Raw genomic sequence first — 10,000 nt, 5'->3', positions numbered from 1 at the left:
TACAATGCCATTTACCAGAAGCGCTGAATAGCGGAGATAAATCTCCAAAATGGGGTTATAACTAGTGTAACGTAATACAAGATAGATCGGGAAGACAGTTGAGACAGATAAATATATTATCCGGAGACTGAGCAATATTGTTGGTATTTTATTTCTACAAGTAACTCGACTTTATTTTCGAATGTCTCTTGGTTTTCGCTACATCTCTACAGCATTTAAACTCTGTTTTTATAGCTCTAAATTTGATATCTTTCACGTTTATTGAACGCTCTCGTTAGATAACTTTGTGCAACGAAGTAAGTATTCTGAAAATAATTGTAAAATAATTATTCACGTGATTTCTGTAATAGCTCATTCCAACATGTCGGACATGTTTTAATGGTTTTTATGTTTTTGATATCGCTGTCTGTGAAATTCAGTGCTTTAACAAAGATCCTTTTGCGACTGCAAATTGCTCATAAATGTATTTGTGATTTGTCGTCTGTGTCTGCATATCTCTGGACCCCGTGCTCTTTGGGATAAAAAGGAGACTTCCCGAACATTTCGCGTTGTGGTCTAGTACAGAAAGATAACAGGGTGATTCCGTAGTGGGATGGTAAGTGGTGGTGTTATGCAAAGAAACGTAAAGCTGAGCTAGGAGAAAAGAATGAACAGATAGAAGGAGGTGATATATGGGGGTTTAGCGGTTTAACAATGGGGAAACCAAAGGCTAAGAGTAAAAGATGGTAGAGTAGAGCAATGGAGAGAAAACTGTGGAGAACTGACAAAATAGAAATTGAAAAATGAAGAACTAAAAAACAGAATTAGAAAATGAATTAAAATGATAAGATAATGAGAAGCTGAGTAATTAATATAAATATATAATATGAACACTGAACAGTGAGGAGGTGTTCTGAAATCCCCGTTTGGAAAAATCCACATAGATTGTTTTCTTCTCGAATTCTCAAAGTTCAAAGGTTAAAAAGTTTCAAAACTTTAGAAAGTCTAAAAGGTCTAGCGGTTTTGATATATATATATATATATATATATATATATATATATATATATATATATATATATATATATATATATATATATATATATATATATATATATATAAGTATATATATATTATTACTATCCCCATTCATTTTGTTACTGTTTTCAATGGTGCATTTTGTGGACATTTTATTTCCCTTAATATTATTGCTAGGCTATAGTTACTATACTTGTTGTTCTTGCTGTTGCTGGTGTTGTTTTTGTTGTTGTTGTTGTTGTTGTTCTTCATCATCTACTACTCCATTAGCAACTACTGCTATTCCTACTCCCCCTCCTGCTCCAGCTCCTGCACCTGCTCCCCTTGCTCCTCCTCCCCCTCCTCCTCCTCCTACTCTACTACTACTACTACTACTACTACTACTACGATTTATGTAGCAAAAATATGTCTGCTACCCAATCGGAAGATCACGTTGAATTAATTTCACTAATCATAATATCAAATGCGATAAAATAAAACAAAGACAAAAAGAAGAAAAAAATTGCAATAATAAAATAAACTGAAGAAAACCTATTAATGTATTTTTTATTAATGTTTTTGGTTTCATATATATATTTATATATGCTCCATTCCTATACAAATACATATGGATATTTCATTGAACACAATGCAACGACAATCATTTTGATACAATTTTAGTTGTATTTATTCACGGTGAGTTTTCCTTTTTTATATTTCAGGGACTGCAGACAGTGTAAAAGTGAGTGTAGGGGTAGAAAGAAGGGTTGTATGCAATGGAATGAATTAATCTTGTCGCTGTAGCTGTTGTCGTGTTCTATGTTATTAACAATTTCGCTGTTTCTATCATATTCCGGATCAACTGGAACCCTTGTCGTTGTAACCGACGGAAAGCCTCGATATATGCATATGACTGCCGTTGTTTGACAGAGCTTGAGTGTTAGTGTGTGTATGTACATATGTGCTTTTCTATGTATGCGGTGCGTGTGTATGTGTGTGCGTTTGTGTGTGTGTGTGCGTGAGTATATGCTATGTGAGACAATGGTGAGTGCCAAGGTTACGGCTATATTCTGTCAAGACAAATAAGATTCCTGCACACGTCGACAGTCAGTATGTGACAAGTTCAAGGCACCGACGTATCTATAGCTTTCCTTGATTTTTGTCTGTCTCTCTATCTATATACATATAAATATACATAAATATATATTCTTTGAGTAAACTGCATTGTCTTATGGGATGGGATATATGTTTTGTTTCAGTTTTATTTAAACTAACAAATTGGCCCGAACGGTCCATATGATGAATGGTTCCTACTAATTGTACAAATCACATGAATAGCAGAGGAAGGAGTTAATCGATTATACCTACACCAATATATGACTGGCACTGCATGCAATCGAGCCCGGCGGGAGGAAGAGCAAATTCGGCCCTGGCGGGATCTGAAACTGTAGTTGAAAGAGTCAGACAAAGCTAGTGTAACTGATCCTCTTAAAGTCTCCGCTAATTTGCCGACATCTTTAGCAAAATATACAGTCTTGAGTTCAGAATAGTGTGCGCATTTCTTACAACACACCTACGTCAATACACACACACGTACACACACACGCTTACACACACACACACACACACACACACACACACACACACACACACACACACACACACACACACACACACACACACACACACACACACACACACATATATATATATATATATATATATATACACACAGACAAAGAAGAAATGGAATACAGATACGTATCTATAACTAGAAGTTGATAAAATCCGAAACGTTTGAAAATGATAATAATAAATAATATTGGTGATAAAAAGTAATTCCAGCTAAGAATATTGTTGTTTTGATCATTTCATTTATGAACCAATACGAAATCCATTATCTGTAAGGCCAAACTATTTATATTTTGAGTCACATACAGTGTAATATGGAGTTTGAATTTCTGGCGAGTGAAAGGTGACGGGGCGATTGGAATATTAAAAAAAAAAAAATTACTGCCGTTTTAGGTGATCAAAGCTGTTATATCTGAAAGATAGCGGGTTGTACATTGGCGATGATAAATCTGTGCCAAGTTTTCAAAAATGTAATATATATTATAATTTTTCCTGCACACACAGACGTACACACATACACACAAAGCGTGCATGTATACACACACACATAAATATAACCAAAGGAGTATATATATATATATATATATATATATATATATATATAATCATGCGTATACATAAATGTATATGCCTCTGTGTGTGAGCGTGAACGTATGTACATGTATGTGCACGTGTTTGTATATAGATATATTTTGAAACAGTTTGACAAAGTATATATATAGGGGTGTGTATGTATGTATGTATGTATATATATACACATATATGTATGCGTGTATACATATGTTTATGTATGTGTCTATATATATAAATATACACACATACACATACTTAGACTTACATATATACATATATATATATATGCATATCCATATGCATACACACACACAAATTTATATGTGTATGTATATATATACACATACTTATATATGTGTGTGTATCTATATATATATATATGTAGGAGCTTTATCTCTCTGTATGTAAGTATAATATATTCAAATCGTCTTCATATTTACATGTTTATCTTCTCTACATTTTCCTCCTCTGTCTGTACAGACAAGCACACACGCACATACAAGTATATATATATATATATATATATATATATATATATATATATATATATATATATATATATGTATATATAAACATAATTAAGGGATCGGCAACAGTTGCTTCACCACATACCGAAATTTAGAAATAGCAGTTAAAATACTAATTCTTTTACTACAATATATCTCCACAGATAACAATACTCATAATTCACAAAGGCAAAAAAGAAGAAAAAATAACGAAACCAGTCTTGGGAAGACATATTGTAGTTGAAGAATTAGTGTCTTAACTGCTATTTCTAAATTTTGGTATGTGGCGAAGCAACTTTTGCTGATCTCTTAATGATGTTTATTATTATTAAAAAAAAACTTTTTGCATAAGTTTTTACCGATAATGTTTTTTTTTTCCATACCGAACTACTTGTGAAAATTATTAATTAATAATTTTTAACCTTATATCTATAAAGAATTTTTATATATATATATATATATATATATATATATATATATATATATATATATATATATATTATATATATGTGTGTGTGTGTGTGTGTGTGTGTGTGTGTGTTTGTGCTTATGTATGAGTGTTCGTGTATGCCACGTTATTGTGTTGTACGGACGACTAATATTATTTGTTTATATGGGATTTGAGGCTTTTAAGCTGTATAAGATTCTTATAATTTACATGTTTAGGATGACAATGGTGACAATAATTTTGAAAAGATACCACCTTGCCCCACAAATTTAAATAACCTGATGTGTGTATCTATATATAAATGTATATATATATATATATATATATATATATATATATATATATATATAGTTTTAAAACAATGATAATTTAAAACAATGATAATTTAGGTAAGATGTTTTTTGTATATAATATACATGTTATTATTATGGATGAAGGGATGATTATTGAATGGTTATTATCTTGATATTATGATATTTTTAAAATAATTTTTCTATCTTTATATAATAAGTATTTCATATTAATTCATTTGGTACTTATTGTTGGTTGAGATATATATCTAATTATTGTTCTACTTACGATCTGACGAGTAGCTATATTTTTGAATAGAACTTATTTTCGATAATTTCAATTGATTTTAATCGATTTAAATTTCTTTTCTATTTGAAAATTGGTTATGAAACACGTGTAATCTTTTTATTATATTTATCTTATGATATTTACTTTACTTTATATTATACTCATTTATTGTGCTTTTAATTATTAATTTTTCTATATGTGATAGTGGATTTTCATCGATGAGTTATTGAATATTGGTTATTTTCCCTAAAACTATATATATTTTATATATACTTTATCTATAAGGCTCAATTTAATTTTAATTTTTTATAAATTGATTTTAATTGAGTTTTTTACCTGTAATTTTGGATTTTGTCCCTAATAATATTATTATATATATATATATATATATATATATATATATATATATATATATATATATATATACGATTGTGTGAGTGTGTGTGTGTGTGTGTGTATAAGAGATAGCAAAGGAAGAAGGGATTATATTACGAACTTCATTAGCTTACAGCTGTTTCCGCTATCAGATGAAGTGAACATCTAGCAGAGCGCATGAGTAATACTTCATCGGAGCCTGAAACATCAAATGCACATGTTGACTAAGTGTCCGATGAATCAATAAGTTGTTACTTAGGCACTGAATTAGGAGCCTACCACATTTACAGTGGAAGCAACTGCGAGCAAATGAAATTCATAAGATTGTTATTTCTTCCTTTGTGATCTCTTTTTTCTTATCAACTTGCTGTACTCGACTAATACCTGGTTCTACACTTGTTGTCGACTAATACTTGGTTCTACATACAGGAGCATTCCGTCGATTACTAATGTTTTCTTTAACCAAGCCCAGCATTCTCTCCAAACCTGATCATGCAGAGGTTTCTCTACAATCTGTCTAACGTGCTCTCTTTGAACTTCAAAAATTATATATTCATGCAAGTATATACACATTTATACATGTAAGTATTTACACATGCGTACACATACACACACAGAAACACACATTGGTGACACTTATATGTTGACATCTTTCTCATTTGTAATTTGTGTAATCGTACATAACTTAATATTTGAATGTATGTAAACGAATTTGTTCGTATGGTTGTTGCTGGGAATTTAGTTATATGTAATTATATGAGTGCTTCTGTACATGTAGATCTGTGTGTGTGTGAGTTTTCGCGGGTGTGTGCATGTTCGCGTGCGTGGATGTTTGCTTGTGTGCGGTTATGTAGCAAGATGGTTACAACTGTAGCAGATAGTGAGTTTATATGAACAATTGAAGCTTAGAAATTGGAAATAATAAGAATGATGACATTATTCACATTATTTACATTTGACGGATATTTTTACTCATCTTGTTTGTAGTTAACACAATGTTTCGGCTGATATACCCTCCAGCCTTCGTCAGATTCTCATTCATAACATATTTTTCGACGTTGTTGCTATTATAATTATTATTATTATTATTATTATTATTATTATTATTATTATTATTATTATTATTATTATTATTATTATTATTCTATGTTTGACTTTTGCTTTGTATTTGTACAAGTTGGATCCAAGTCTCACCCAGAGACCTCAAGAGACGACAAGTTAGAAGTTCATGTAGGTGTTTGTTATTATTATTATTATTATTATTATTATTCAGTAGTTTTATTTTTATAACGTGCTTTCACTTCTGTGCGCCTTGGGTATGTGCTGTGGTTTGCTGTGGTGCTCTTATGTTTACTGCATTGAAAGTGTTTTGCGTAGAATGTGTGCAGTACCCAGTAGTGCAATTTTCTGTATGTTATATATATTTGTAAGTCCTGCTATTTTTGTTATGCATTTGTCTGAATATTTTTTTATTATACCTAAGGCACCTACTATGATAGGAATTGTTTCTGTTTTTAGATTCCACATTCGAGTTATCTCTATTTCCAGGTCTTTGTATTTTGAAAGTTTTTCCATTTCTTTTAGAGAAACGTTGTCAACTGCTGGTATTGATACATCAATTAGAAAGCATTTTTTTCTTCATGATCTTTGACAACTATATCTGGTCTATTTGCCTTAATTTTTATTATTATTATTATTATTATTATTATTATTATTATTATTATTATTATTATTATTATTATTATTATTATTATTATTATCATTATTATTATTATTATTATTATCATCATCATCATTATTATTATTATCCTTATTATTATTATTATTATTATTATTATCATTATTATTATCATCATTATTATTATTATTCAGGTCACTGCCTGGAATCTTAGGGTTAGTAGCCCGCGCTCTTAACCACTACGCCATATGCCTGTGGCCAATTATGGAGTGAATTTTAGGGGTTTATAAATCTAATATTTTCCTATCCTTCCTTAATACCGGTTCCCATATGCTATTCATATCTGCACTTGCTCTCATTAGGAGGTTGTTGTGTCCGAGCATATGTGCTGCTTCTTTTAGTTTTCGTTTTTTCCAGTAGTGTTCTCTGTCTATTAGTTTAACTTCATCCCACAGGAAGGGGTCTCCAGTTTTCCATACATAATCAGCTATAGCCGATTTACCAATATCTCTTCGTGTCACACCTTTGCGATATTCGTCGGCCATTATTTTGAGGGGGCGGAATGTATCGTCTTTGTATAACCTGCCACAGGTGCATGGGATGGAGTACAATGATGACGACGGCGATGTTGATGATGATAATGATGATGATGATAATAAGGAAGATGGCGATGATGATGATGACGATGGTAGTGAAGTGGATGATGTTGATTACGTCAATGATGATGATGAGGATGAGGAGGATGCGGATGAGGATGGATGTTAACGACGGTGACAAAGATGATATGAATGATGATGATGACGGTGATGATGAGGACGACGACTACAATGATGATATGACGATGGTGATGATGATTGTAATGATGAATATTTATAAAATAATAATAACGATACAATAATAATAATAATAATAATAATAATAATAATGATAATGATAATAATAATAATAATAATAATAATAATAATAATAATGAAGCTAAGATCAAAAACAACAGCAACAACAACAATCATAATAATGATGTTGATGATGATGATAATGATGAAGATGATGATGATGACGACGACGATGATGATGATGATGATAATAATGCTAATAATAATAATAATAATAATAATAATAATAATAATAATAATAATAATAACGACAACAACAGTTGCGTATCTTTTGTTCTCTCGCTGCTTTCTGGCAACACCTCGTGTGGAAATATGATGTTTATTAATTCCCATCTGTAACAGCTGATGTCAGCTTCCTTTGTAAATATATATACGCATATGCGTCCATATATGAATATATATCTATATATATACATGCGTGTATGCGTGTGTTTGTGTTTGTGTGTGCTGTTTTGTGTGTTCGTGTTAACTTGTATTTGTGGGGGTGTGTCTTGAGTATGTGTGTGTATTCGTGAATGTGTGTGTTGTGTATGTGTGTTTTTGTGTATTTCTGTGAGTGTATGCTGTGTGTGTGTGTGTATGTGTGCCTGTATGCGCATGCGTATGCACATATAAAAAGCAATTCCTTTATGCACCTTTTCATATAACTATATTCTTGAGGGCAACTACTGTTTGCCTGACTTCCTATCACTCACTCTCTATACAAACGCACATATACACACACACACACATACACAAACATACATAAGAATATTATAATAATGAGATTACCATAATTATAATAGAGATAGTGACACACATACACAATGCATACATACGCAAACACATATATGCATAATAACTTACATACATGTAGACACACAATTCACACATCAACATAAACATGTATTGATTTTTTTTTATATAAGTGTGTGAGTTTAATGAACAACATGAGTATACCAGTTTTTATATCATTACAATATATCAATATACATAATTTGCAATGTCTTGTAATTAATTTTGAACTAGCCACATAGATACTTATAAATATGTGTGTATATATGCACACACAAAGTTTGTATATATATATATATGCCATGATAGATCGCTGACCAAACCATTCAATTTTTTTTCTCCGTGTTTTTCTCCTTGTTTTCTCTGTATTATTTCTGTTGAAGAGCGTAGCTCGAAACGTTAAAGACTTTCTGTATTCCCGAGCGTTAAACTAATACATCCTTTTGTTGTTTACACCACTTGTCCTCGTCTGTTGTTGTTTCTTTCGTAAATTCTGGCATATATATATATATATATATATATATATATATATATATATAGATATATATATATATATATATATATATATATATATATATATATATATATATATATATATATATATACATATATATATATATAAATATATATATATATATATATATATATATACGCACACACATGTATATCCATACATATATTTACATAATACGTCGTAATGTCCTTGCTATTACGCGAAGGCGCCTAAAATTGATATCAGAAACATGTGTAATAAATATGCAATGCTCATGTATGCCGTTTCTCATGAATTTTGATTTACTCTCGGGTGACATTTGGCCAACTCGGTATGTATATGTGTATGTGTGTGTGTGACTGAGTGTGTGTGTGTATGTTTAATAAAATGAGGTAACAAAGCCAACTGTCTGGAATTCCCATATGATTCGTCCCAAAGAATCAACCTTTAAATAAGAGTTTTGCTTCCACTAGCGAAAGCTATGCGTATCTTTCAGAAAACTCCATACCAAATTCACTTTATGCAGCATTCGCTGTTACTTTATGCGCAGTCTATGTGGGAAGACAGAATAAAAGGGATTTTGCTATCTTATAATAGATACACACATAGACATACCTGTCTTTGCATGTATGTGTCTGTGTATCTATGTGTGTATTTATATATTTACAAGAATAGAATTATTCACAAATTTAAAAAGAACGCATTAAAATTATACATAAAGCTAAAATTTTGAACAAACGGGACTTATGATTTTTGATTTTAATGTAAATCGTCTTCCAAACCTGTATAGAAATGTTATCTATCTATCTATCTATCTATCTATCTATCTATCTATCTATACATTTATCTAGCTATCTATCTGTCTATATATCTATCTATATATATGTGTGTGTATATACATACATACATATATATATATATATATATATATATATATATATATATATATATATATATATATATATATATATATATATATATATATGTTTATAAATATATATAGATATACATATATATATAGATACATATATAGATATATATAGACATACGTATAT

This window comes from Octopus bimaculoides, chromosome 27 (genome assembly GCF_046866305.1).
Source record: "Octopus bimaculoides isolate indiv1 chromosome 27, ASM4686630v1, whole genome shotgun sequence".
NCBI classification, from domain to species: Eukaryota; Metazoa; Mollusca; class Cephalopoda; order Octopoda; family Octopodidae; genus Octopus; species Octopus bimaculoides.
The sequence above is the reverse complement of the archived record's forward strand: the minus strand, read 5'-3'. Positions refer to the sequence as shown.